Below are 24,201 nucleotides of genomic sequence, written 5' to 3'. Positions count from 1 at the left end.
TTAGGGCTTCAGCTGCAAAATATTCCTGACATCACTTAGCTTATAACGTACCTGGCGGCAGTTGAATTAAATTACCTCCTTAGCTGGACCAAGAGGGACCAAGAGGGAAAATGAAGTGTTTTTCTGACAGGCTGCAGAATCTTTGGAAGATGCGTCTTTAAAAAACAAGCAAATGACCTACTTGTAGCAGATCAATGGCTTCTGCATTGTCATTCTGGGGACGGCTTTCTCGGTGCTGATTTCTTGCTGTCGTGTTTGCTGGTGCCAAAAAATGTTGTCTTTGCTATGTTAGATTTCTGTTTTTGGCATAGATTATGTAGGAAAAGTGGTTGGTTTTGCAACATGTGGACATATCATGCCCTCTTCATTGAAGCTGTGTAAGATGAAGCTAAATAAAATAACAACATGAAAAATGATTACAATCATTTCGGCAGGTTTCATGCACATTAAAATTTGTTTAGGATTTGAGATTTTCCGGAAACGCTATACATGTAATGTATTTTAAACGCAAGGGGCTCGATTCACAAAGCGGTGATAACTCAGTTATCACGCCTAAAAGACTTTAGGCGTGATAACCTTTGCACCAGCAAAGTTATCACCGCTTTGTGCTGTAACTCGCGCGCGCAAAGTCCCATAGGGCTTAATGGGAGCTTCGCGCGAAGCGGGGGCCGCTGCGCGCGCGCGTGTGCGGTTGCGCGCGGAAAATTCGCGCAAGTTTCTTCTTATCATGCCTAAACTGAGTTTAGGCGTGATAAAGGGGTTTTCACAGGCGTGCAAAGTGTTTGCACCACTTTGTGAATCAAGCCCATTGCATTTTATTTGTGTTTGCAAATTTGTGTTTGTGATTTCTCTGCATTTAAAATTCTGATGGAGGGTCTGCTTATTTTTGTGTGGGATTTAGTTAACAGATCTGAGTTCACAGATTTCCGATTTCTTTTTGTGTTTTCAGACATCTCCATGGAGATTTTTCCCAGCTGTTTCTAATGTGCTCAGCCCATTTCAGTCCACCCCACAGCATCTCCTTGGGAAATATTGCTGGGCTTTGACAAGGCCATACTAGAACTTCCCATGTCTTAAAGGATACCCGAAGTGACATGTGACATGATGAGATAGACATGGGTATGTACAGTGCCCAGCACACAAACAACTATGCTGTGTTCCTTTTTTTTCTTTCTCTGCCTGAAAGAGTTAAATATCAGGTATGTAAGTGGCTGACTCAGTCCTGACTCAGATAGGAAGTGACTACAGTGTGACCCTCACTGATAATAAATTCCCCTGTTTATCTCTTTCTTGCTCTCAGAAGCCATTTTCTGCTAGGAAAGTGTTTTATAGTTAGAATTTCTTATCAGTGAGGGTCACACTGTAGTCACTTCCTCATCATGTCACATCTCTGGATATGACTCTGAGTAAGTGCACTCATCTTCTTTGGTCAACCATGGTGAGGCCTGTTCTGAGTATAACCTGTTCTGTTAAACCGGTGTATCATCTTGGCCACCATGCTGCAGCTCAGTTTAAGGGTGTTGGCAATATTCTTATAGCCTAGGACATCTTTATGTAGAGCAACAATTCTTTTTTTTTTAAGATCCTCAGAGAGTTCTATGCAATGTAATGCCATGTTGAACTTCCATTGACCAGTATGAGAGGGCGTGACAGTAATAATACACCTGCTCCCCATTTACATCTGAGACCTTGTATCACTAATGACTAACAAGACCCTGGGGAGGTAAAGTGACTAATTGGGCAAAATGTTGACATTCTTCACTTAGGGGTGTTGTTTCCAGTTGTTTAAGCATTAATATCTGTGTGTTGAGTTATTTTGATTGGACAGCAAATTGACACTGTACACTGTTGAATTGAAGCTGTACACTGACTACATTGTATCAAAGGGTCATATCTTCAGTGATGTGCCATGAAAAGATATGGTAAAATATTTACAAAAATGTGAGAGGTGTACTCATTTTTTGAGAAACTATGTATTTTATTATGGTAGTTCTCACCAAAGTTGCTCAGAAATGGGATTCAATTAAAGCATGTAGTTTTAGAATCAAATAACATTTTTGTGCTTTTCTCCTGGCGGACTCAAAGCACTTGAGCTGCAGCCACTAGGGTGCGCTCAGGAGGCAGTAGCGCTGTTAAGGAGTCTTTCCCAAGGTCCCCTCACTGAATAGGTGCAGGCTAATTGAACTGGAAGAGCCAAGATTTGAACAAATCCAGGAGGTCACTTGTGTCAGAGGCAGAGCCCTTAGCCATCACCCTATCCAGACCACCAAGGGTAAGGGGAAAGAACTGGAGGTTCTCCTAGTTTGGAGATTGGAGGTATTTTGGGAAATATTCTGATGCATATCATTGAGTAGAGAGGCAGGGGACGGCTACTTGTCAGAGTATATAACTTAAACAATACCTACAGTAAAACTGTTGGCATTTTACACGGCTACAAGTGTGATCTCTCTCTCTCTCTCTCTCTCTCTCTCTCCCTCTCTCTCTCCCTCTCTCTCTCTCTCCCTCTCTCTCTCCCTCTCTCTCTCTCTCTCTCTCTCTCTCTCTCTCCCCAATCCACTAACAGGGGAAGATACACTTTCTGTGTGTGATTCACAGGATGTTTCAGACTCGTCATGTTTGTTAGCTTCTGACAGGACGTATCTGGAACAGACCTTGGTCCCACCGCTCTCGCCGTGATTGTGCACAGCCAAAGGGGGAGATTCAGCTGCTCTCACCTCTCCTTGTTCCCACGACATGCAGCTTCCCCTCACCTCAGATCGCCATCCAGGCTTCGGAATCCAACTGCCTCTAGTATCAGGACCCGGTTTGATGAGGTCATCAAGCCGGGATCCTGTACTTAGCTTCAGTGTGAGGCTGGATGGCGATCTGAGAAGAGAGGGGAGCTGCTCACCACTGGAACTGAGAGGTATTTTAAAATACCCACTAAACACCAGGGCAACTATAAAAAACCCATCCACCACAGAAACTATGGCAGCTATAGGGGGGCCAGTAGACTACGAGGCAATTATAGGGGACAGATTGGTCGTTAAGCAGATGCTTATTGGTTAGACAAGGTGTGTATGAAATCACCAGATATTTTTTAAATTATGTAGGCACAGTGCATGCGTGAAAAAAGCATTACTTTTACATGTACTGATCTTTTGCATGCATACAGGATCCTTAGATCCGTCGCTCAAACCTTCCAACCACACCTATGCAACAGATTCATTCCTCAGTTTCAAAAGACTTTTATCTCACGTGTACATAGCTTAAAGCAAATGCTATTTTGGAATACTTACATCGGAAGGGGAAGCCTAGAGAGGCTTCACCTGTCCCCCTCAGGCACGCCGGTCTAGCGATGAGATCCACTGAAGTCCGGCTGCACTGCACATTTGCAGTAGCAAGGAACCGCTCAGCCAGGGGCGTACCTAGAAATCTCCGGGCCCCCCTGCAAAAAAAAAAATCTCCCCCCAGGGCCCGCTCAGGGACTTTTGGGGGGCAGGAGGGGTCGCAGCATAAGAGGTGAGTGTGGAAGATCGGTGGGGAGGGGGGAAATTCCCCCCCCCTCTCTTACCTCGGGCTCTCCTCTTAGCGCTCCCCTCCTGCAATCATTGGTGGCAGCGGGCAGCAGCAGCGGCGGTGGCAGGCTAAATACATTACCTCCTTCTCACTGGAGGTCTTCCAATCTCTAAGAGCAATTTCTTGTTTACACAGGAAGTTGCATGAAGCTCTTAGAGAACGGAAGACCTCCGGCGAGAAGGAGGTAATGTATTCAGCCTGCCGACGGGGAGCGCTGAGAGGAGAGCCCGAGGTGATGGGGGGGGGGGGGAATTTCCCCCCTCCCCACCGATCTACCACACTCTGCTCTTATGCTGCGACCCCTCCTGCCCCCCAAAAGTCCCTGAGCAGGCCCTAGGGGGGCCCCGGCCCCCCTCGCGACGGCAGGGGTCGCATTCCCTATTGTTACGCCAGTGCGCTCAGCCTGTGGCGGGAAAAAGCTGAGTGCAATCGGGGCTGTGCTATTGGGCAGGCGGCTTGCACATGAGCAGTAACACAGACCCAATTGGGCTCAGCTTTTTCCACCAGAGCCCGAGCAGGTCTATGTGCTCATGTGCAAGCTGCCAACAAGCTGACTTTCAAGGGGCCCGTAGGGGCACTTTTTCCCTTTAGGTACAATTTAATAAGGCTTGAGCCAATTAGCTCTAAAAGGGAAAATAATTCCTTCACAACTCAAGATTGAAATCCGATAAAGTCCCTGGATCCACACTGCTGGGAGTTAAATAGTAATTATGTCCTTCAATTCACAGAAAGCATCCAAGCTCCCTTTAAACCCATATTCTAAATTATTCCAAAATCCTCTGTCTCTTATATTCAAAGTTTTAACTCTGCACGGAGCTTGGCATCATTTGTCTTTTATACTACTATTTGAGGAGAAAGAAAAATTCCATTTACACTGTTGTGCATTTGTCTTTTTAGTTCATCTGTTCTACCCCCTCACCTTTCACTCCTTTGTTATGTAATAATCACAATATCGCACTGTAATACAGTCTTCTGGGCTGATTGAAAGTAGAATTATGCTTAAAGCAATTACTGCACAATTACATGTTATTTTTACCTCAACTGCCTACTCTGTATTGTGACAAATATTCCCTTACCTGAAGCAAATCCACCATCTTATCCAGAGAAATGTCACCAAATCACCAGACTGTCAAGACGAAAAAAAAGACTACTTTCCCTGAGACACACACTTTACACACGACGAGTACAAACTATTATATATCTGTATTGTACTGAGATTTTCCGTCTTAACTTCAGATTACACCTTTTTTAAAGCTATGTTCACAATGACATGCTGCGGTGTACAGGATTGCAAAACAACAGAGGGGACAATCACATTATGCCTGTGGTGCGTTGCATATAGTACATACAAAGTATGCTTCACTGCAACTGTTAATGTGCATGTTATGTGGTACACATTGTACCCCCTTCCCCCCACCACCGTGGACTCAAAAACCCTTACTCTTTAGGGACAGTCACACAGCCACAGGTCAGAAGTAGATTTGTCCACTTGCTAGTGACCAGCCGCTCATCCAGGAGGAAGCAGGGACCAGGAAACACAGGCGAAGAGAGCTCAGAAAGCCAACTCCTCCATGGGCGACGTGCACTGACAGCCTGCAGTATCGCTACAGGACATCAAGTGTCATCACGTGGTGGTGACGTGATGATGACTTGACGTCTGACGCAGGCAGCCTAGGAGGAATCAAGGAAGCGATCACGCTGGTAATCTTCTTTCTTGTTTCATTCAGCTGCACCGCGGGTCACCAGTTCCCTATCTGTTATTTCCTTCTGTCTGCGCCCCCTTCTTCTACTTGCTGGTCTGCGCCCAGGGCGGTCATCCTGCCAGCACTGCCCAAGAAATGGCCCTGCGTTATGCCAATGTGTTCCACTGCTAACATGCCGATGTGAACATACAATACCATTACAATATAATTACAAAGCATTTGCAATGCGATTATATTGTCTGACACAAAGACTTGCAACGTGTCTCAGTGAACGTAACCTTACTTACCTCTACAGCTTCCATGTATTTAAAGGGAATATCCAGGCTGCAAAAAAAAAAAAAAAAAAGCATCTACTTACCTGGGGCTTCCTCCAGCTCCTAGCAGCTGCTATGTCCCTCGCTGCAGCTCCACTCTCAGCCAGTGGCTCCTGGTCCCCACCGGTGCAGAGGCCGACCTCACCAGGTTTTCCACTACTGCGTGAGCACCGCTGTCAAGCACTTGCACTTGTTGTGGAGTGTACTGCGCCGGCGCAGTAGTTCAGGAATAGGAGCCAGCGGCTGAGAGTGGAGTTGCGCGAAGGGACATAGCACCTGCTAGTGGCTGGAGGAAGCCCCGGGTAAGTAGAGTTTTTTTTTTTAAAAGATTCTTTATTTATGAGCAAAGTTTTACAGAGATATAGCATCCCACAATAACATCATATGCACCTCACAGTCAAGAATTAGATATTGAACACATAAAAATGCAGCTTACCAGTGCCGCCAGCGTACAGTATTCAAGAGGAGTGAAGCACCTTTATTAATATAACGTGCAAATTCACAGGAGGCCATACACGCCTGGGTATTAAAAAAATACATTCTAGATTTATCAATGTATAGGATAGGTAGCAAGTTAAGTTCACATGGCTGCCCCCATGTGAGCGTAAAAAAGTCCTATACGTTAAATCTCCATATAGGAGGGGTCACATAAGTGTGGGTCCCTCGAGGCCCATAGGGATCATACACTCGAGGGGCTCCGCTATATCAGGTTGATATGGACTTTTATCTCATTATACATTGAAAGGGGAAACGGAAAGGCGTATAAGACCTAATATTAGGTGGGAGAATGAAGTAGTTGGGTTTTAAAAGATAGAAAGGAAGAGAGAGAAACAGAGAAGGTGACATAAGGAAACGTCAAGAGGTGGCGGCGCGTCGGGGCGCGGGGCCCCACACCAGGACCCAAGCCGGGGCAACCTAATTCTAGTCTCAAGCAAGAACGCTAAAGAATGTCTACACGGGGGAGCATATGAGTGTAGTCCCAGGGACTAAGTGTTAAGTATTCTAGTGTAATCCCCTGATTCCTCATATTCTGACCAAGGAGCCCAGGTACGGCTTAAACTGCTCATCGCGGTTGTATATTGACTGGGTAAGATTTTCCATTATTTTAATGTGCTTTACTTCTCTTAGCCACTCCGCTGTGGATGGAGATTGCGTTGATTTCCAATGACGGGCTATTACCAGTCTGGCGGCGTTTATTAAATGTTTGGAAAGTGATTTTTTGTATCTACCCAGACTCCTAGGTGTGTTATGGAGCAGATAATATGAGGGATCAGAAGAAGTCTCTACCCCCGTCACGCTTTCCATTATAGATTTCACTGATTCCCAAAATAGTGATAGATTCGGGCAAGTCCAAAAGATATGCAACAGTGACCCTGTGTGTGCCTGACATCGCCAACACAGGGGGCTAACGCTGGGGTACATCTGATGAAGCCTTTCTGGGGTTCTGTACCAGTGTGTAAGGAGCTTATATCCCGATTCTTGGATGTGTGCCGCGATTGAGGCTTTGTGGGCTAGTATGACAATCTTTTGCCACTGTGCATCTGAGAAAGTGGAGCCCAGAGAAGATTCCCATTTGGAGCGTAGAATGGAGCTAGGATCCCTGGAGGTGATTAGCATATTATATATTAATGATATGGCCCTTGTCATGGGACCGACTCCGGAGCACATGGATTCGAATTGTGTTAGTGGACGGGAGAATTCAGTTTTAGATCCCATGCTGAGCAAAAAGTGTTTAAATTGGGAGAAGGCCCATATGTCCAGGTTAGGAGATCCCAACTGGGACTGTATATGGCTCAGGGAGTTCCAGTTGTTATCTGTCAACAGGTGACATGCTCGTAAGAAGCCAAGGCTCCTCCAACTCCTATATGCTAGTCCACAGGTACCCGGTGGAAAGCGAGGATTATCTAAGAGGGGAAGAAGGGGGGAGGGCCATGGTGCTAATGAGGATGATTGGCTATGTTGAGCGAATAATTTAAGAGTGTTCACAGTGACAGGGTGCGAAATACCTCTAATCCATGGACGCTTACTAGTCCAGCATAAGTTTTTAAGGGCAAAATAAGAGATATCATGTTCCATCGATACCCATTGTTTATGAGTGCTATTTCGATGCCAGTCAAATATTCTGAGCAGCGAAGCTGCTGTATAATATAGTTGCAAATTTGGAATGGCCATTCCCCCATACTCCTTTGGTAAGGTTGTGATATGATATTTTAGTCTCGGAGGTTTACTTTGCCAAATGAAGCGCTGTAGGACCTGTCTAATTTCTTTGAAAAAGGAAGTTGGAATAGCTATAGGGAGAGTCTGGAAGAGATAGAGGAATCTGGGGAGCACATTCATTTTAACAATGTTGACACGACCGAACCACGAGAACCTCGTACTGTCCCATCTCTGCAAGTCATGTTTTATTGTTGATAAAAGAGGCCTATAATTTAGGTTAAATATATCTGAGAGATCGGCAGGAATTTTAGTGCCCAAGTACGTTAGGGCTCTGGGGGACCACTTAAACTGAAATGTGCCTTCTAAAGAGCTCTGTACAGCTGGGTCCAAATTCACGTTCAATGCCTCGCATTTACTGTAGTTAATTTTGAAATGTGAGCGTTGGCCGTATAGTTTAAGCTCTTTTAGTAAATTAGGGATTGAAACATGTGGTGATGTAATGTAAAAGAGGAGGTCATCCGCGTAGGCGGCTATTTTATGTTCTGCGGAGGGCAATTTGAGACCTTGAATATTAGGGTTAGACCTGATTGTACGGAGTAAGGGTTCAAGTGTGAGGGCAAAGACAAATGGGGACAACGGACAGCCTTGGCTTGTCCCGTTAGCTATCCCTAAAGGCTGTGATAGTTCACCGTTTACCTTTACCTGTGCTGTGGGATTAGTATATAGTGCCATTATCCATGAGAGCATATTGTTAGGAAGACCAACATGTTGCAGGGTGGATTCAATAAATCTCCAATGGACGCGATCGAAGGCCTTCTCTGCATCTGTAGATAAAAGCATCATTGGTGAGGCCCTCGATCGCGCCCAGTGTACCTCCCCCAGTGTTCTAATTGTGTTATCTCTTGCCTCTCGGGTTGGGATGAAACCCACTTGGTCATAATGCACCAAACCCGCCATGTGAGGTGACAACCTGTTTGCGAGAATTTTGGCGAAAAGCTTTAAGTCTAGGTTCAATAACGATATGGGGCGATAATTGGCACAGAGCGCAGCGTCCTTGCCCTGCTTGTGAATCACCGTGACATGAGAAAGGAGCATATCTCTCGGGAAGGACGTGGGGGTGTCAGTGTCAATTAAGGAATTGTAGGCCCTGAGGAGGTGGGGGTGCAAAGTGGTCATGAATCGTTTATAATAGTCTAAAGAAAACCCATCATGTCCCGGGGCCTTTCCCGATGGAGTCTGAGAGAGTGCTAATTTAAGTTCGTCTAGAGATATGGGGTCCTTCAGATTTTCCATAGCTTCAGGGGATAGAGTGGGTAAACCTGACCTGATGATGTATTCTCGCATCTGCTGCTGTAGTTCAGATTCATCACCTCCTGATAAATCTTTGGGGATGTTATATAGGGATTCATAGAAGCTCCGGAAGATCCGGGCAATAGACGAGGTTAAGTAGAGTTTTTTAGGGGTTTTTTTTGTTTGGTTGGTTTTTTTTTTGCAGCCTGAATACTAAAGTTATGGGAAAGAGCATTGCATATACATATTTTTGTATTTAAAGACATATTAGTGTATCATTAAAGTGGAGCAGTATCTTGATTGGCTGGGAATTGCCCTACTATATAGTGGCAATCAAGATTGCATCCAAAAAGTATTGCTGTCCTCTTGTAACATTTAACAAGTTATATCAGACATAGGGGAAGAAGTGAGAACATAACATGATTATTGAATGCCCAGCAAGTAGATAAAACAACAAACCACGGCCCACATGTAATTCACTTTTTCTCCTGAGTTTTCTCCTGGGTGATATTTTCACACCTTTTCATAAAATGCCTTTTAAACCACCAGCAAGCAAGAAAACACTCAAAACAAATTATATGGTTCTTTCCACCAAGTTTTGGGTACTTTTTCAACTGTAAAATACAGGTACTTAAAAGTTATGTTAAAGAGAATATTAAAATTATATCCTAGGAGATAATTCAGGATAAAAAAAGAATTACATATGGGCCCACATGTCTACTCTCATTAATACCATGTACAAATAGATAGGGATTTAGGAAGACAAAAAGTGACTTTCTATCAAAAGCACAGGATGGAGGGAAGGGGGAAGAACAGGAGGTTGCCTTAGTCTGGAGATGGGAGGTATTTTGGGGAATATTTTGATGCATACCATTGAGGAGAGAGGTGGGGAGGGCTATTTGTGAGAGTAGTCAGCCCAGTGCAATCAATTTCAATACATATATAGAGAAGGATCAAGGTATAACACACTGATTTATGCCAAAATGCAAAAAGTTTATTGCCTTAACAACCAATCTTAAAACAGGTGCATTTTTCACAGCTACAAAAGCAGAATCATTGAAAAAATCATTTAGAATCCCATCATACTGTTGGATGAGGAACCAGGGCCTACGTAGACATATTGCTGGTCACTATGGGCCCATGGGCGTAGCAATCACCCCTGTGACCCCCTCCATCACAGGGACCTGGAGGCTTTGGGGACCCTCCTCCTCCCTCTCCCCAGCCAATTAGCAAAGTAACCTCCCCATTTGCTCACAAAAACGTCCCTGCCACCTCCTCTCGCCATGCAGAGTAGCGAGTAGCGGGAGCATCTGTAATTTTTTCCTGTTTCCAGACGCTGCTTCACAGCAGAACCAGCTCCCGATCAAGTGACCCTCATGAGGTTCGGGGACCAAGGGGGCCCCATGCTATCATTTTTGCAGGGGGGCCCTGTTAAGACTGGTTACGCCCCTGTATGGGTCTGATTCATCAAGCAGCTAAAGCAGCGCAGCTTAATATGCAGTAGTGCTTGCTAATCTACTTTTTACGTAGCAGCGCTCGCTGCTATGTAGAAGCGTGTCTTCCCTTAGTGACGCGCATTGCTTCCTTAGCAACGCGTGTAACTTTCAATGCGGTCCTGTGAAGTATTGGTACCTCAATAATTCACTCGCGGCCACTACAATTTGTCAATTAACATGTTAATTGTCATAATAGCAGCCACGAGTGATATATTGCCATAGTGACACTTCACAGGACCACCCGATCGAAAGTTACGCACGTTGCTAAGGAAACAATGCGCATAACTAAGGGAAGGCACTCTCCTACATAGCAGTGAGCGCTGCTATGTAAACGTGGATTATCGAGTACTACTGCACACCAGCGCAGCTTCATGAATCAGGCCCTATATCTAACACAGCCCACAAGATTTATTCTGTGCATACAGCCCATGAACACTCACACATCACTCACTCACTCTGTGTACCCATTTATGGGAAGGACAGTTAAAAGTAAAAAGGGCACTTAAAGGGAACCTAAAAAAAAGAAGGCAGTTTTTCTGCAGTCGCTTTGGGTCCGTGCCAGTAGTCACGATCCTCTATCGTTCTGGCCACGCGCGTCCTCGTTCACACTCCCGTTGTCTGCTGTGTCTACTGTGCCCGCACCGGAGAGCAAATGAAGACACATGCGATCACAGCCATGCAGGCGCAGTGGCCAGTCGGGGTAAATCGAAACTTAGCGGGGGGACAGGGCAGCTGCAGGGGGCCGGTAGAAGCCCCAGGTAAGTAAAACTGCCTTTTATTTTACTAGACTTTAGGTTCCTTTTAAAGATAGCTGTCTGCATCCAAAACCCAGGTCAGGTCACTATAATACTTGAAAGTCCTTGAATATACTTTAATTGCATTAGTCAAGCAGTAGTAAACATGCATGATGCAGCACATGATGTAGTTGAGCAGCTCCAATTAACAGCATAGTCCAGCAATTAAGCACATTTAGCTAGAACAATAGCCTCTGTTGGCATAGCTTTCACACACTGTGCAGCCAATCACTGCTCAGTGAGCATGTATAATGCAGCGCATAAGGGATAAAGCAGTTAAATGTAGCAAGGCAATCCTGCAGTACAGGCACATTTAGCTATGACAGCGGCTCTTGTTGTAGTAACCTGCACGCAATAACGCAATACGCACCTAACACTGCACAGTGTAACCCAGGCAGAATACGTGTCACAGGGGCTATCATCCCTGCTCCTGGGTAGTAACTTCTCACCCCTCTTGCTGGCAGCACAGTACTTCATGGGCCACCCAGTTAAAGCAGTGATCTAGATTCAAGTGTCCCTTCTTCTGTATTTTTTGAGATTGGAACCAGTGTCCAGGAGGCTGAGTAGTGCCGGTGCTCCAACGTTTTGACCTACGCGTCGATTTTGCCTACTTTCCCTTCAGCGCGTGCTTAGTACTTTCCACGCCCACTCTGCACATGTGCATTTAGGTTTTCTAATTTCCCCTCATCGGTTTACCCTACGGGTGTGCGGAGTAATAGCCTGTGGCTGGAGGGAGTGCTGCGGCAAGTGTGTCCCAATGAGCAGGCTCCTTTCTAGGGTCCGTGCAGCCGCCCTGAGCATAGATGAATCATCTATTTCTGCTACATTTTCATACTTATTTCCATTATTACCTTAATAGCAATAAAATACAGTGAAACTCATAAACAATCTCCCTATATCCATAGTAGGATATTTCGATTTGTAGGTCACCTCGATGGAGTTCTCCATCATTCTGTCATTAGCGTAGGTTATTTCGACAATGTAGGACAAAACGTTGGAGCACCGGCCATAGGCTGGAAGCACACAAGGTCGCCGAAGGCTACTTGTGAGAGGTGTATTCTCAGGATAGTGAGAAGGTGGTGACAGAAAGATGCTATGACGCTTATGAGTAGTCTTGTAGAGTGGATTCAGAGTAGAGTAGTTACTAGAGTCTAGCAGCTAGACAAATGAGAAGGGCGATTGGAGGAACCTTTGCATAGTGCTATACAGGCTTCTGCATAGAACTCTTTGAAGGACTTGCCTTGATCAAGAAGTAGTAGGTGATTTCCAGTTTTCTGCTGCAAAAATACACACCTTTTCAAAATGATCTGTCCTTCGAAAGGTATTGGCTGCACCAGTTGATTGAGCCTGAATATATTAGGAGAGAATTATTTGCATTACAGCTGCAAGTACAAAAAGGTTATAGATAAACACAAAAGGATGCCATAGATAAACAGCTTATAGCCATTAATACAAAACAAGGTGTGAAAAACATCCATTCAGTTCACTCCCATTTAGTATTTTCATAAGTATGAATGAGTGCTTATCATACTTTTCCCGCGAGAATGGCCCAGTGATTCCCCATGCAGTCGCTGAATGATCGTGGGAAAAGCCTAAGGGGCAGGGGGAAGTACAATACCAACTGTTTATCAGGAAACACAGAATGGGCGACCTCTGAACGAATCATTTGCTCCCAGGATGCACAGCAACCACCACCAACCAATCAGCAGAGATTCCACCACAGACAAATATAAAGGGGGTGGATGGGGTGGGTTTTTTGCTCTTTCTTGTGATTGCTGTGTGTTAGATCTAGAAATAGAGACAGAAAGAGAACTGTATGCTTCAGTGGGCGATACCTAGTAGTTAGCTGTATTTTACCTATTGAGAACCGTGATTTGTAGGATTAATTGTGTACAGAATTGTGATTTGTAGAATTTACTGTGTGCTGAAGTAGAGATAGGTAGAAGTGTGTTTATTTACGTTACTGTACTGTATTGCCAGCTACTGAGAAAACTTTATGAGCTATAGGATTCCTTCACTGCAGATTCGCAGAGTCTTATTTTGCTTTGTAGTTCGCAATTACGATGCAAAATCTTAATGCGAAATTACGAGAAAATTCATAATAAATTTCCCATGTAAACATAGTAGCAAAACAGTTTATGTACCGTGTTAGCCAAACAAATTATATAGGTAGAAAAAAACAACGTTTTGTAAAAAAGAATACCTTTTAATGGCTAACTAATAGAGTTAAATGATGCAAGCTTTCTGGGATCTAGTCCCCTTCTTCAGGCATATTTCCAGATGTAAGCTGAAGTAAAACACTGATGCAGATAAATGGTAAACACGAAGATGACAGTTGTGCTGGTTACTGTTTATCCGTTAGGTGTCAGGTGATCAGCAGGCTGGAGCCAGTGAGTTAGTGCAACCATACATGAAATCCAGCAGGTTTCTGAAGATCATGAAGCCAAATCAATCATGTTACATAAGGTGTCATGAATCCTGTTCCACAATTTAAACCTTCTGTTAATGTCTTGAACATTTTCATAAATTTTTCTTGATTGATAATTTTTGAAGTTACCCTTAGGAATAAGTACTTTGAGATCTTGCATGCTGTGTCCTGGTTCACAGAAGTGTTGGCCCACTGGTGTGTCCATTTTACCTTCATTGATTTTAAAGCGGTGATGGTTCATTGTGCGCAGTTTTTGTCCTGTTTTTCCAATATAGATTCCTCTTCAGGGGCATTTCATGCAGCATATCATGTATACAACATTGGATGACTCGCAGGAAAATTGGTCTTGTATTAGATGATGTATATGTTACGGCCAGAACCCGAAGTGTGGCCACTTCTAGTTCTGGCCGGCCACTTCGGGTTCTGGCCGGCCAATATGCGAAGTGGCCGCAGCGCTGCGGCCAATGTGAGAAATGGAATGTTTACAGCCGTCTCGCCCGGCCAAATTGATGACAAACTTGCTTAATTTAATGAAATGTAGCCGGCGGCAATGTCATAGAATAGATGAAGCCGCCGGCTTTCGCGCACTGCCTCTCCCCGATCCCCCCTCCCTCCTCTCGCCGCCTCCCATTACAATACATAGCAGCCGGGCGGGGACATGCAGCCGGAGAGTCGTTCGTCGCAGCAGGGGCAGCAGAGCGGGGGAGGCTGCAGACATCGCTTCTGCCAGCACCCGCTCTGCATTCCCCTGCCGCGACGAACGACTCTCCGGCTGCATGTCCCCGCCCGGCTGCTATGTATTGTAATGGGAGGCGGGGAGAGGAGGGAGGCGGGGAGAGGAGGGAGGGGGGATCGGGAGAGGCAGTGCGCGAAAGCCGGCGGCTTCATCTATGACATTGCCGCCGGCTACATTTCATTAAAATTAAGCAAGTTTGTCATCAATTTGGCCGCGGCGAGACGGCGTCAACAAAACATTTCTCACATTGGCCGCAGCGCTGCGGCCACTTCGCGCATTGGCCGGCCAGAACCCGAAGTGGCCGGCCAGAACTAGAAGTGGCCACACTTCGGGTTCTGGCCGTAACATATACATCATGTAAACATAATCATCCATAATTTTGCGTAATTTCAAGAATTTTTGTGTAATTTTGTGCCCCCCATACATGCTACCATCACTGAACTACTTATGATAAGGGGAATAGTGGGAACAAGCCCCCCCAAAAAAATATTTTTCAAAAAGACCTTGTCGTTTTTGAGATAATTGATTTTGAAAATGCAAAGGAAACGGTTTTTAAACTGTCATTTTTCTGACTTTAAAAACCATTTTTCCTTGCATTTTTAAAATTGATTTTCGCAAAAACTACAAGGTCTTTTTGAAAAATGATTTTTTTTTTTTACTTGTTCCCAGGACTATCCTTAACTTATATCACAATTTTGGTGTCAATAGCATTTAGGCCCGATTCAGCCAAACAGATCCGGTCAAAAGGGTTCTGGATTCCGCTTCAACGGATCCGTAAGGCTTGGTTCACACTGACAAACGGCTATGCTCACTGGTCAATCGGATCCGTTTTCACTTCCTGGCCACTCCAGTCTTCCGTGCACCTGAGCAGGTGGGTGTGGGAGGCCTGGCTTCTGCACCTGAGCAGGCGGGTGTGGGAGGCCTGGCTTCTGCACCTGAGCAGGCGGGTGAGGGAGGCCAGGCTTCTGCACCTGAGCAGGCGGGTGTGGGAGGCCTGGCTTCTGCACCTGAGCAGGCGGGTGAGGGAGGCCAGGCTTCTGCACCTGAGCAGGCGGGTGAGGGAGGCCAGGCTTCTGCACCTGAGCAGGCGGGTGTGGGAGGCCTGGCTTCTGCACCTGAGCAGGCGGGTGAGGGAGGCCAGGCTTCTGCACCTGAGCAGGCTGGTGAGGGAGGCCAGGCTTCTGCACCTGAGCAGGCAGGTGTGGGAGGCCAGGCTTCTGCACCTGAGCAGGCGGGTGTGGGAGGCCAGGCTTCTACACCTGAGCAGGCGGGTGTGGGAGGCCAGGCTTCTGCACCTGAGCAGGCGGGTGAGGGAGGCCAGGCTTCTGCACCTGAGCAGGCGGGTGTGGGAGGCCAGGCTTTTGCACCTGAGCAGGCGGGTGTGGGAGGCCTGGCTTCTGCACCTGAGCAGGCGGGTGTGGGAAGCCAGGCTTCTGCACCTGAGCAGGCGGGTGTGGGAGGCCAGGCTTCTGCACCTGAGCAGGCGGGTGTGGGAGGCCAAGCTTCTGCACCTGAGCAGGCGGGTGAGGGATGCCAGGCTTCTGCACCTGAGCAGGCGGGTGAGGTAGGCCAGGCTTCTGCACCTGAGCAGGTGGGTGTGGGAGGCCAGGCTTCTGCACCTGAGCAGGCGGGTGTGGGAGGCCAGGCTTCTGCACCTGAGCAGGCGGGTGTGGGAGTCCTGGCTTCTGCACCTGAGCAGGCGGGTGTGGGAGGCCAGGCTTCTGCACCTGAGCAGGCGGGTGTGGGAGGCCAGGCTTCTGCACCTGAGCAGGTGGGTGTGGGAGGCCAGGCTTCTGCACCTGAGCAGGCGGGTGAAGGAGGCCAGGCTTCTGCACCTGAGCAGGCGGGTGTGGGAGGCCAGGCTTCTGCACCTGAGCAGGCGGGTGTGGGAGGCCAGGCTTCTGCACCTGAGCAGGCGGGTGTGGGAGGCCAGGCTTCTGCACCTGAGCAGGCGGGTGTGGGAGGCCAGGCTTCTGCACCTGAGGAGGCGGGTGAGGGAGGCCAGGCTTCTGCACCTGAGCAGGCGGGTGTGGGAGGCCAGGCTTCTGCACCTGAGCAGGCGGGTGTGGGAGGCCTGGCTTCTGCACCTGAGCAGGCGGGTGTGGGAGGCCTGGCTTCTGCACCTGAGCAGGCGGGTGTGGGAGGCCTGGCTTCTGCACCTGAGCAAGCGGGTGTGGGAGGCCAGGCTTCTGCACCTGAGCAGGCGGGTGTGGGAGGCCAGGCTTCTGCACCTGAGCAGGCGGGTGTGGGAGGCCAGGTTTCTGCACCTGAGCAGGCGGGTGTGGGAGGCCAGGCTTCTGCACCTGAGCAGGCAGGTGTGGGAGGCCAGGCTTCTGCACCTGAGCAGGCAGTGAGGGAGGCCAGGCATCTGCACCTGAGCAGGCAGGTGAGGGAGGCCAGGCTTCTTCACCTGAGCAGGCGGGTGAGGGAGGCCAGGCTTCTGCAACTGAGCAGGTGGGTGTGGGAGGCCAGGCTTCTGCACCTGAGCAGGCGGTGAGGGAGGCCAGGCATCTGAATCTGAGCAGGCGGGTGTGGGAGGCTAGGCTTCTGCATCTGAGCAGGCAGGTGAGGGAGGCCAGGCTTCTGCACCTGAGCAGGTGTGTGTGGGCGGCCAGGCTTCTGCACCTGAGCAGGCGGTGAGGGAGGCCTGGCATCTGCACCTGAGCAGGCGGGTGTGGGAGGCCAGGCTTCTGCACCTGAGCAGGCGGGTGTGGGAGGCCAGGCTTCTGCACCTGAGCAGGCGGTGAGGGAGGCCAGGCTTCTGCACCTGAGCAGGCGGTGAGGGAGGCCAGGCTTCTGCACCTGAGCAGGCGGGTGAGGGAGGCCAGGCTTCTGCACCTGAGCAGGCGGTGAGGGAGGCCAGGCTTCTGCACCTGAGCAGGCGGTGAGGGAGGCCAGGCTTCTGCACCTGAGCAAGCGGGTGTGGGAGGCCAGGCTTCTGCACCTGAGCAGGCGGGTGTGGGAGACCTGGCTTCTGCACCTGAGCAGGCAGGTGTGGGAGGCCAGGCTTCTGCACCTGAGCAGGCGGTTGTGGGAGGGCAGGCTTCTGCATGTTGCCATTTTTATGATTTCTGTATTTTGGTCCGTTGGTGCTCTTGTGTTTTAATATATGCCTGCCTGCTATACTGTATATTCAATCTCTAATATGTTGTCACTGTTATTGTACTACTGGGAAGGTTTTTCTCCCCTTCATGCCTTTATAGCATTGTACATCTATCTGTGTTATGATCTATTTTTCTGTTTCAATATTGCCTTAATTAGGGTGATTCACCCTGGTGAGCGATTGCTTTGCGACAGGCGCCGATCGCTCTCCGCTCCTTTAGCAGAGACGTGGGCGGATTGTTTACATTCCGCTCCACGCTGCCTGCTGTTAGGTACGTCACGGCTGGGCATAACCTTTCCGCCCAGAGGATTAGGTTCCCCATCAGGTCCGCTCCGACAGGGGGCATGTACCTAATGATGTCATCCATCTGACCTCTTCCTCTTTGATCGGCGTCCTGAGAGAGGATGATGCAGACGTCACGCCTCAATGCCTCACTATGCATCTGTGCTTCGTGAGCTCTCATTGGTTGCTTAAATGTGTGCATATTAAGTAGCAGTGCCCTATCAAGTCCGCTTTGCAGGACTGATGGGGATTGGTCACTATAGGCGAGTGCCACTTTTTGATAGGTTAACTTCCATGTTGGTTCACTACATAAGAAGGAGTATGTGTACATTTTGTTAGACACTGACAGAGCTTGACAAAGGAGGGCTCCACCTCCGAAACATTGCTTTATATGCTTGCCCAGCAAATGTCTATGTGTCTTTAATAAAGAGCATAAATGTTTATTACGGATGGTGCCGGTCCTCATTTCTTCTTGATGCAACAGGGCCCCGAGTGCTGTGGGACCCAGTGACCTTGGCACATCATTTGAAGCATTCAGGAGTGCTGTTCATACCACTTTTTACCACACTACTTTTACACCTACTACTTCATGAATGGCATTCATTCCTGGAGTCATCCAGTTCATGATGCCAGCTAGCAATGCGCTCTCCTGCTGTTTTGATGGCAGAGAGAGGCTAGTGGGCTGAGCTGGCACAAAACATCCCTGTATCTTAGATCCTGCTTCCATGGCCTAATGTTTCCGTTATCAGGCAAAATTCCAATTTTCCTGCCATCTCATTTTCTGGAAAACCACAAGGTCTTTCGGATTTTTTTTCATTTTCCCCTTATTGTCACTGTTCTCCTTCACATACCTACCAAATTTGGTGTTTGTAATCGGCATAGGGACTTTGCTATTAAACCATTAAAATTGACTCATTGACTTCAAATGCAATTGGTGAAATAGGTTTGGTGAAAACTTGTGGAACCACCCAAAGTTCAAGGAAATTTCTGTGACACTGCCAGAGGCGTTCTCGTGCATCCCTATTCATTAGCAGGAAAGCTGTTTTCAGTAATCTTACAAAGCATAATATAAGGCACTTACTGGATTTGTGGGCATTTTTCTGCATGTGGCAAAATTACGCACCACCCCACAGTTATTTAAGTCGTTGGCCCGGGAATAGCATATTTTTTGTATATCTTTGCATTTGTATGGATTGGAACTTGTGTCCCAAGGAACTCTAGCTTTATCTACTTGGAGCATTGTGATAATTTCCACTTTTTCGAAACATCCTTTTTGATGAGGAGGAACTCCATGTTTTCATGAGTCTATGGGTGGGAGTGTGTGTAGTGGTTGATTTGCACTATAAATTGAACTGTATTTGATCTGTTGGTTTATTTAAACTTTTTTGTATTGTGTACTGTGTCTTTATCCCTTTTTAGTGCTACTTATCTTACTTTTATTGGCTTAACTAGATGCTTTCACTGTGCATGTCTTTCTGGTGTGCTGCTTAAAGAATGCCTTAACACACGAGAAAATGAAAATCGGGAGGGGGGGGGCAGGGGCAAGCATGTTTAGTGGGCTCTCCTCATGCCCACTGCTCCCCCCGTTCTGACGGCACAACTATGTAGTACACCTGCTTATAGTGCTCCTGGGCTGCGGGCGCACAAACAAGGACGCGCGTCAACGAGCAGCGCCTGTGCAGTCAGCCGTGACCACCCTGACCAGAAGTAAGTTTGGGGGATTGTTAGGCTGTATCAGAGGGAGACACAGGAGAACGGGGGAGTGGTGGGCATGAGGAGAGCCCACTAAACATGCTTATCCAGCTATCCATAATGAGGTGAGAGGACATGTGGGGGGGGGGGTGAATTGCATCACTGGGGGACATCTGGTGAACTGGGGGGGAATATAATAATGGGGTATATGTTGGGGTTCCTGGAGGGGAGAACCTAATACTGGGGGCACATCTGGCTATAATGGGGGCACTAATCCTGGGGGCACATCCGGCTATAATGGGGGAACACCAATCCTGGGGACACATCTGGCTAAAATGAGGGGTGCTAATCCTGTCTATCTACAGTATACTTTATACTGGGCAGTGGCAAATACAAGTGACACATCTGACTATACTGGGGGGGGGGGGGGGGAGGGGTTAATACTGGGGGGACATAATACTGGTGGTATGGTTTTTATCTACTGTAGCACTTTTTATTTTTAAACTGGAATTAATAAAACTGAGAAATAATGCTTTTCCCCCTCTTTTTCCAATTAAAATGCATAGAAAACTATTTTTCTTGGAAAAAATACACCCCAATGAAAGTCTGCTTTGTGTTGAAACCCCCTCCCAATATAAATCATTTAGCTGTTGTGAGTAGGGATAAAGTTATTGCTGATTAAATAGGGACATATCTAAAAGGTCAAAACTGCTCTGATCCAGCGGGTCTGGATGCGAAGTGGTTAATAATAATATGGTCATCTAGAAAGTAACAGCCGTTTTCATCTAATCATTTAGGGGAAAATTGTATTTATTTTATTAAAGACTCCCTGGCCCATATGCAATTATTTTTTTTCTCCTGAGTTTTCTACTAGGTCAGGGGTGTGAAACTCAAATACAAAGTGGGCCGAAATTGTACACTAGACAAGACAAGACAAATAACATTTATATTGCGCTTTTCTCCTTGCGGACTCAAAGCGCCAGAGCAGAGCAGCAGCCACTAGGGCGCGCTCTATTGGCAGTAGCAGTGTAAGGGAGACTTGCCAAAGGTCTCCTACTGAATTAGTGCTGGCTTACTGAACAGGCAGAGCCGAGATTCAAACCCTGGTCTCCTGTGTCAGAGGCAGAGCCCTTAACCATTACTCAATCAGCCACTAGGACCTAGTCACTAGAAAACCTCAATCTCTACTGGCCACCTTCCTCCCTTATAAAGTTCTCTGGTGGCTAGTGGTCCTCCCTCCCCTATACTGTTCCCTGGTGTCTAGAGACCCCCACCTTCCCCTATACATTTCCCTAGTGTTTAGTGCTTTCCTCCTACCTCCCCATATGGCTTCCCTGGTGTTCTAGGGCTTCACCTCCAATATAGCGTCCCTGGTGGTCTATAGTGGGCCAAACATAATTCAAAGTGAGGAAACCACTTGAGGGCCAAATGTAATGGCTCTGAGGGCCACATTTGACAGAGTCAAAGTTTGACATGTATGTTCTAGGTTATATTTTCACACCTTGTCAGAAAATGACTTTTAAATAATTATTACAAAATAAATAATTTTGATAGTACTTTTTTCACCAACTTTTGGGTACTTTTTCAATTGTAAAATGCTAAAAAGTTATTTTAAAGAGAAAACGAAAATGATCTCTTAGTAGGTAAATCAGAGAAAAAGTGAATTGCACATTTCTTCACATAATCAACTCCTTTATTTAAAGTTTAAGAATGACAATTGAATCATGCCTTAAGAAAGCCCCATCTGTCCTTATAAGGATAAATATGATCACAAGCTGTATAGATTTCTTTCGGATTGTGCACTTGTTTCTATATTTTTTGGGGGGGGGGGGGGGGGAAGGAAACAATGATTAAAGAAAAAAAATTGCGTCTGGCAGGAAGACTGTGTGAGGGATGTACAACCGGAGAAAGTGTCACACTAACACCACTAAAAGCAAGAACAAAAACCTGATCCAGTACTGAGAGCTGGTTGTGTTGGTAGCAGTGAGTTGTCAGAGACAGTTCAACTGCTGGAATGAACTATGCAGTGTTCAGCACACTCAAACCCCGCACAACGAATGACCCAGCCTAGATAATTATACATTTAAACCTTTCTCTTTTCTATCGATTCAGCTTTTCTATCGATTCTACCCTCTATACTGCAGTATTGTGCCTGTTGTTTGAAATTGTGCTTGATGTAAAAAGCACAATTGAAATGGAGTACGTCTCCCCAAGGCTGCAGTGAGCTGGCAGGGATGACACACTCATGCAGCATATGACTGTGCCAGTGATCAGCGGAATAAGGACAGGCTTATTCTCTTCGCCATGTCTGCAGAGATATTAGAACTGCTGCCGTCACACACACTGAAAGATCTCTACCTACAGATGACAACGCAGCACTCACATTACACAATACACACACACACACCACTAAAACACTGTATAGGAGCACTTAGGAGCCATATTTTTGTGCATAACTTCAGTAATTATCCAAATTATTGCAGTGTTCATTTGCAGCCCAAAAAATAGAACAATTAATACATGTCTGCCTTGACGGCACTTTAAAACAAGGCTTGGGTTAACCACAAGACATACTCCAGCAAATGAAAGGGTATTCCCAGAGCTATAATTGGGTAGTATCACTGGCTCAGAGTCAAAGCACAGGAAAGAGAAAGCCTCCCACTAGTTATTTCAGTCCTTCATTTCTCTGCACAGAGTTCTCTGTAGCATAAAAAGAGGTTCTTCTGCTGGCTCTCAGCCAAGGCTGGCACTGAGAAGCAGCTTCAGGAGGTCAGACAGACAGAGGAATCAGCAATTATAGGAGACATCCCTGGATGAGGAGCACACACACTACCAAAGCCAGCCATGATTAACCCTCGCACATAACCCATAAAAGAGGGGAGACTTCCGCTGGAGCAGCAGGTTGAGAAAATGAAGATAGGAAGAATACATTACACACTTAACAGCCATATTATGTAATGAGAGTCGGTAGTACAGAAGATTCAGCAGCACCTGAGGTTGCAGATATAAACGTTCAGTGCAACCGATATTCATCTATTGGAGGTGATGCACCATATGAGTAACTGGCAATGTATATATTGTTGAGACTCACGTCATGAGATCTTTGAGATCATTCAGAAGGATTTAGGAAAGTCAGTATTTCAGCGAATCAGCGATTATCAATTGGCTTTTGCTGACTGGAGTAGGTAGACCAGCTGTACATATAAAATAGTTCCTCCATGCTGTTTGAGCAGAAGTTGCTTGTGGCAGTGATTATATGCGTTCTAGAAGAGAAAAGGGCGTCTAGTTACAATTATCTTATTCTATGATCTGGAAAAATGACACTAATAATCTATCTCCCTCTAAAGTCTGGTACACACGTTCAATTATGTTTGGCCAATCACTGACCAATGTTATCACCTCCATGAAGTATGAGGGTTTAACGACACAATCTTGTAATATACATGCTCATAATATTTCATATCTGTTGACGGTTATACTACATGGAGGTGGTACAGCGTATCCACATTCAGACGCAGTAACTCTTTCCTTCTAGTTTTGTTCTCACTGGCTCATCAGTGGCTTGAGGATCGTCACTACGTCTGACGAATTTATGAAAATGCAATATTCACAAACTATTTGCTAATTGGTCTGACTGTTACATGTAAGTGCTTGCCCCTTACTACAACACATACCTGCCTATGTTATACAGTGTAACCAATACCATCTAATCCCTAAAATAGATTTATACATCCTAAAAAAAATCAACACCACAGGCAGGAAGATATTAGCTTAGAGGAACTGTCACGAAAATCTTAAAATTGAAAACACATACAAATAAGAAGTACATTTCTCCCAAAATAAAATGAGCCATACATTACTTTTCTCCCATGTGGCTGTCACAGTAGGTAGCAGAAATATGACATTACCTACAAGCTTTGGGCTAGTCCATCTCTTTATGGGGGATTCTCAGCATGGCCTTTGTTCTTTATAAAGACATTCCCTGAAAATGATTAATACAAAGATGCTGGCCAGCCTCCCTGCTCGCTGCACACTATTTTGGCAGTTGGACAGAGCAACTGCCATTCACTAAATGCTTTTAAAAATAAAGAAATCCCTGAGAACCCCCTATGAGTATATGGGCTAGTCCAAAATCTGTCGGTAATGTCACATTTCTACTAACTACTGTAAGTGAAAGCAACATAGGAGAAAAGTAATTTATGGCTCATTTTACTCTGGGTTTTACATTTTATGTGTTTTCATTGTATGCGTTTTAAATTTTAAGATTTTTTGCAACAATTCCTCTTTAAATGATACAGTATATATTACTCCTATCATATATTCTATAATCTCCAGATATATTTGAAGATAATGCAGTAGTCCTTATTATACAGCACAGGTGGGAACTGCCTGATGCTGGATATGTGCCTGTGTTGGTTGCTTGAGAATTGAAGCAACTGGGCCTAAAATCTAACACTAACCTCCCCCGTAGATGAAATGCAGAGCGGTGCGCAATGGAAACAACTTACAAATCCTCTGGGCACCGGTCCTCTTCCAGCTGCTTTGCTGCGTCCTCTGTGTATGGCTGCCAAAGCGTGCATGTGACCCAATGTGGGTCAGGTAACACACCAGGAGCCGTACAAGGATGCAGCACAGCAGCTGAGAGCTG

At 46.4% G+C, this 24,201-nt stretch overlaps 1 long non-coding RNA gene across 2 annotated transcripts; it reads right to left on the bottom strand.

The window, feature by feature from the left end:
• On the bottom strand, positions 1–22,788 carry LOC137528354 (uncharacterized). Of its 2 annotated transcripts, none has more exons than XR_011023372.1 (4): positions 22,645–22,788; positions 12,606–12,659; positions 4,635–4,684; positions 1–388 (listed from the first exon to the last, which is right to left on the bottom strand). It is a non-coding gene; the product is annotated as an uncharacterized lncRNA (long non-coding RNA). The 2 variants fall into 2 exon arrangements; XR_011023371.1 differs by lacking the exon at positions 22,645–22,788 and adding an exon at positions 13,516–13,738.
• Between the last annotated feature and the right edge of the window lie 1,413 nt (positions 22,789–24,201).

The sequence above is a fragment of the Hyperolius riggenbachi genome, chromosome 8 (genome assembly GCF_040937935.1).
Source record: "Hyperolius riggenbachi isolate aHypRig1 chromosome 8, aHypRig1.pri, whole genome shotgun sequence".
Taxonomy (NCBI): Eukaryota; Metazoa; Chordata; class Amphibia; order Anura; family Hyperoliidae; genus Hyperolius; species Hyperolius riggenbachi.
This window is presented reverse-complemented; position numbering and strand designations above follow the sequence as displayed.